The 6,082-nt window shown below is 45.1% G+C and overlaps 1 long non-coding RNA gene across 1 annotated transcript; it reads right to left on the bottom strand.

Moving 5' to 3' along the window:
• Positions 1 to 3,567: 3,567 nt before the first annotated feature.
• Positions 3,568 to 5,808, bottom strand: LOC309370186. Its single transcript, XR_014168470.1, has 2 exons — positions 4,993 to 5,808; positions 3,568 to 3,728 (listed from the first exon to the last, which is right to left on the bottom strand). It is a non-coding gene; the product is annotated as an uncharacterized lncRNA (long non-coding RNA).
• Positions 5,809 to 6,082: the final 274 nt, after the last annotated feature.

The following is a 6,082-nucleotide window of genomic DNA, read 5'->3' as shown; positions in this document are numbered from 1 at the left end:
GGGGAGGAATGCGGAGGAAAGTTTCCCGAAGTTTGCGCGCTTCGCGGTTGCGTAACAGAAATGGCAACGATCGGGGAAAATGGCTTGGCTCTTTGCAGGAAGCGATGGGAGATGGATTGGTCTGAGATGATGCAATATTCGAAGCGGTTGTGCCCAGTTATGTAACTTTCCTTTCTCCCTCTTCGACGATTCCCCTTCTATCTCCTGAAACTATAATCTTCCGTCTCAGGGGGCATTTTTACCCCAGTGGAAGGGAGGAGAAAGAGGGTTTTTGTGTGTTTTTTCAAGACACCCTGAAATTTTGGGCAACTTCGGACTATAGTGTCACTATGGTGTGGTGTTAGGCCCCAAACCCAGGCTGCAGCTGGCATTGGACTGCAATGCTGGCATCAGGTCTTGTAATATGTGTGGATGAAAAAGAACCGAAACATTGCTCTGGAGCTGGTTCACAAGGACGGTCCTGTTCTCACTGTGTTCAGCCAGATAACTTAGGAGCTGGATATGAGCAAAACAGCAATTTCTGAGTCATCTCATTTTCTCCAGCATCTAGTATCCAGAGCAGTGGCGTAGCGTGGGGGATGCAGGGGGGGGGGCCAGCCGCACCGGGCACAACATCTGGGGGTTAGGGTTAGGGGGCGCAAATCCACGGGTTAAGGGGCACAAATTACTTGCCTTGCCCCGGGTGCTGACAACCCACGCTACGCCACTGATCCAGAGGCACAAGGAGGCCAACTTGAATAAAATGTTGGGGGGGGCAGGTAAGCCCCTCTCCACAAAATTGATCACAAGATATGGCAAACGTGCACCATTTGAATGGCAGTACCCTTCGACTTGGTGGGGAGAGGCAACCCCCTAAAATATTTCGGGGGGGGGGGAGGAATTTCAGTCCCCAGAAGTTGGCTGCTATGCAGAAGCATATTGCTTCTGATAGTGGATGTGACATAGCTGCCACTGATAGCTTTATCCTCCATGAATTTGTCTAATATCCTCCTTTATCACATTGGTGGCCATCAACAAATTCCATAGTTTAACTATGCGCTTGTGAATAAGTACTTCCTTGTCTGTCACGAACCTTTCGCCATTCATTGGGTGGCTTTGTGCTTTTGAATTAAAGAGAAAATACTTTCCACTATAGAAAAGTCATCTGCTATGCTTGTTCTCTGAATTTCAGTTGTGTAACCATGTTGCAACAAGGATAACAAGAGTGTTGCAGCACCTTGAAAGCTAACAAATGTTATGGCGTGGCACAATTTGCAGCCCTAGCTAGGAGAAAATGTTGGGGTAAAAAATGGGCCACATTAAAAAAAAAAATTACAGGAGAACAGGTTTAAGTGCCCTTCATCATATATCTCACACGTGAATATGTTTTGCGACCTTTTAGTTCCTGGAGATATATGATGGAATTTGCCCTGGGGTAGGAAAATGTCCCCCAACTGTATGTGAGTTAAGAAATTTGTTTTGTTTTTCAGTTTAGGAAGGCCACTGTTCTGCACCAAATACAACTTCTGAACGTTCCCCCAAGCCAGCTCTATACAGGGTATATTTCTGAACTCTAATCCGGAGGTGACTGAAGTGGCCAAAAACTATTTCTGAGATGAGGGTGTAGTTGATAAACCAGCTGTGTGGCTGAAATGCTTATGGTCCTGGGCAATTTCACACGACCTGCGTATTGAGTATTCCTTCTCACATGTCTGTGGGGAGGTTAGGTGAAGCTGCATCAAAGCAAGCTTTTGAGTTCATTTTCCCATTACTTTCCTTATCACTAAAAGCCTAGTCTTTGGCAGAAGCAGGTTTGTTACGCAGGTCCTGATCAACTATAATTGTGTGATGTACATTTGCTAGTCTGTGATTGAATTCCACTCAAAATTAGCAACCGTCTGGAAGCACCTGCTACCCTTCTCCCCCCCAGGTTCTTCCTTCACATCTGAATGAGTGGAGCAGCGTTGAGAGAAACTACAGAGTAAAAAACGCTCTTCTGCTACTGCCAGTAAATGCGACTCAGCCCTTAGGCCTGCACTGAAAGGAACACACATGAATGCAGCCAGAATTAATTAAATGTGTGCCTAATTGCCATTCTACTTTTTCAGGTTCTCCAGGTTTTCCCTCTGTCTTTGATCATTAAAGCAGATCTCACAGTTTCTGTGCCTTCTGCAGTGTTCCCCCCCTCCCGAAAGTGGGTACATGTGAACTGACACTAGTAATTTGTGTGTGTGTGTGTGATAAGTATCTGGGAAATGTTACCATTCTTCTAACAAGGGCCTAGACCAACTCTAAGAAATCTTTGCGGGTCAAGCCTTGGACTGCTCTGGAATGCAGTCAGACCAAACCTGTCAGGGAATCATTGGGGGATAACAAGATCGGTGGGCCTAACTAAGGGCCCATCTACATAGATTCAAAAAAATCCAGATTTTCAGTATTCTGTCATCTATAAATCTATACTTGAACGCCTTGTATTCTGATTGTACCCTGAAAACCTGTTTGAATAATCCAGCATTTCTGGATCTACACTCCACCTTTCCAGAATCTGCAGTGACCACATGCTGGTTGGTTGGGTGGAGATGTGTACGGGGTACTCTGTTTTGCTGTTGATCCACCTGTAGCTTGGATGGGTCCCTCTAAATGCCGCTTGTTGGAAATGGTGGCTATCAAATGAGAGCCCTCTGAAGATGGGTAATTAACATAGATGGCTAGACCATGCTTGCTTAATGTAAGGTTACCAGATTTTTTTCAATGAATCTGGGGACACTTTTCAACTTCAGCCGGAATGAATGGATTTTGTCAGGGGCTGATTTGTAAATCTGGGGACTGTCCCCGGGAAACAGAGACGTCTGGTAACCTTAGCTTAATGAGTATTGATGGCTAGTGGCTGCCATTTATTTCACATATTCCATCTGCTTGGGTCTGGTTAGGTTAAGGGCAGCTTGGTTGTCCTGAAAGAGCTTGAAGACTTCACAGCTGGCAAAAAGCAGCTACCCCAGGAAGGTTTGGTTAATGCATGCTCATCCTGTTTAATGATTAGCAATGTGCCTGGTTGCTAGCCTATTCCTCTGTGCTCAACTTGTAAACAGACCTGTATTACAAAAGCACCAGGTGTCCATTGAATGACCATGCAAAAAGCTGACCCTGCAACTTCCATTGAAACATTACCAAGTAAGATAGCATGGAGGATGCTGTTCAGACTATGGACACTTATCTAAGGCCAGCTCCAGATTGTCAGAATTCTGCGGGAGGGATTCAGGTACCTACGCGAAATTTAGATTTGCATTAAAGTGCTCTGTTGCAGCAAATACGCTGCAATCAACCTCCCCATCAACATATTGGAACAAATGTGCAATAAAATAACAAAGTCTAACCTCCTGTGTCAGCTTTTTGCAAGCAAATCAGGATGAATGCTTGTTAAGCGCTGGAGGAACCCCAAGCCCATGAAGGACCTCCAGAGATACCATGTATCCAACTATGCTCTTTTGGATGTATAAGAGAGCAGCTTATGATGCTATCATACAGAGCTGCATATCCATATGGGCCATTAACAGCAGCAGAATTGCAGTAACACACCTGAGAAGCATCTTAGTGTGACTTTCTCCTGATATACAGTACACATCTTTGTATGCAATTTTTCCTAACAGAGTATGACTACAACCTTCTGCCCACCACCCAAATAGATTTATTTTGTAGCTACTTCAAAGGAGCCAACTTGTTCCAACTTTATTTTGAAGCAATTCCACCAACTGGTAACAAAGCCAGAAATTGAGAACATTAGAAGAAGGAGAAAGCCGTTTGTCAAACAGATCAAAACAGTTTACGGGAGTTGAGGGACTTTAGACATTTACTTTGCTCAAATGACCTGTGCAACTTGTTCTGGACAAGATGAACTTTAAAGAGGCTGGTGTGCAAATGAAGTAAAAACAAGGAAGGACCCTACATCTGGCAGATGTTTGCTGTTGCTTTTATATTGATAATATTTCTATTATTGACCATGTCGTTTGCTGACAGGGAGTCCTTGGAATTGAATGTAGGGGCATTGAACTCAACAGTGACTGTGCAAACATTAAAGCAAAACCAGAGCCAAAGGACACACACCTTCCAGACCCTCCAAGTGTCCCTATTTTCCAAGGACAGTCCCAGATGTACAGAAGCCATCCTGGTTTCTGACTTGATCCCAGAATTTCCAGCTTTTCCTTAGAATGTCCCTATTTTCATCAGAGCAATGTTGGAGTGTATGGAGTTATGTAACCCTTAAGCCTTTAGAAGACATCTGAAGGCAGCCCTGTATAGGGAGGTTTTTTATGTTTAATTATGTTTTAATATATGTTAGAAGCGGCTGGGGCAACCCAGTCAGATGGGTGGGGCATTATTATTATTGAATAGGGGGTCCCTGTTTTCACTGAAGAGACGTTGTCGTGTATGCCCGTCCCAGTCCGCATTCCCTCTCCTCAGGCCACAACCCTCAAAAGCCCTGATCTGTGTTCTCCTCTGGTGTGTTTGCCTGGCTGTTGCCTACCTGGATGGATGGAGGATACAGAAATGTGTTCAAGGTGTGGTTGTGTGTGGAAACCTATGTGCTCAGTAATGTTGCTCCACTCACTTTTGCTCCTGGTCCCACCTGCCACAGATATACAGCACACCCACCCACCCCAGGTTGTCTGTGAGGGAATTTGGTAATTTGCTGCTTACCATCCAGTCTGCCGGGTATTTCACTCTGTTCCTACTAACACCTGAACAGCCTTGCCTTCCTCTGAAATACTTTTAAGTGTGCACATGGGCCAGAGAGTATTTCCCCTTGTTCTTGCTGATAATGGGATTGTTGATTCACTGCTCTGACATTTTGATACTGATGTTTTATTATAAAGCTGATTTGAATTATTGTATTTCTTCTATAGATAAGGTTGCATTGGTTTCCCCACAACATGCTTTCATGCAAGCCTTTTGGAAAGCCATATCCTGAGTGCCTCTCCCTCACTGTATCTTTTATTTTGATCCTCGTTCAGTTACCTTGAAAACCAGGTGACACATAACGTAAATCAACATAGGCGGAATGGGTGTGCCAGTTCTGCTGCTCACTGAACTGCGTGAAAGTGCTGAGGATATGGGCAGATACTGAAAAGTGAGGGACCGTAAACAGAGAACAAAATGAGCATCTTTTGTCCATTTGTATGGTGCAACTTAAAAAGAAAAAGTTCAGGGCATGAAGATCAGCAGCAGTGAAAGAGGTAAAATGGAAGACTTTGAAGAAGTGACATAATGGTATTACTTTGCCCTGCTGTATTGGGAACCACCATAGCTCATTGGTGGGTTCTGGTTCTCTGCTTTGAATACAGAAGGTCCTTGGTTCAATTCTCCGCTGTCACAGAGCATGCTGGCTAGCAATCATACTGTTCAAAGTTGGAGTTAACGCTTTATTAGCAAAAACACCATCTCCACAGACTTGACTGAGTGTCTGGCCTAATGAGCAGAGCAGCTCATTCCCGGTGGTCTTACTCCATGAAAATCAGTTGCTGAGACTGATAGTCCCTCACAGGCATCTAAGTCCCCTTCTCATCAGGGCTTTCCCCAAGCAACCAGAGACTGCATCTCTGCATCGTCAATATCTCCTTCACTGTTTTTGTGCCTCTTCTGGTTCTGGGAGACCAGGGAGGGTTGGAGCTTGTCGCAGCAAGAGAAAGAGACACCCATGATCTTCACCAACCTGACTCATCTCTGCCTCATGGCCTCTCTCCCACCTGCTTCAGCTTCTGCCTCTGATTCTGGACTTTCCTCTGTCACAACTCTCCCCACTCACTAAGCCCTGTTACATCTTCAGCTTCTGACACCTCCTGCTCCAAGTCTTTTCTCTCTTCTCTCTCTGATCGTCCCACCAGCACTCCCCAGGCTCTGAGCATTCTTCCCTTGGTGGCTCCCCAGCTGGTTCCTCCCATAATTCCTCTGTGTCCAACCAGTCCATGACATCAGCATCTCCAGGGAGAGCTTTATTTTTTAAAAGTCTATCTCATTTGGGCAAATGTTGTATTTGTATCTGTCAGTGCAACCCATCTGTGTGTGGATGAGTGAAGCCGCAAACTGTGGAGTCAGCAAAGTGGAGGTC

This window comes from Podarcis melisellensis (assembly GCF_964234715.1).
Source record: "Podarcis melisellensis genome assembly, chromosome: 5".
In the NCBI taxonomy this organism is placed as follows: domain Eukaryota; kingdom Metazoa; phylum Chordata; class Lepidosauria; order Squamata; family Lacertidae; genus Podarcis; species Podarcis melisellensis.
The sequence above is the reverse complement of the archived record's forward strand: the minus strand, read 5'-3'. Positions and strand labels throughout refer to the sequence as shown.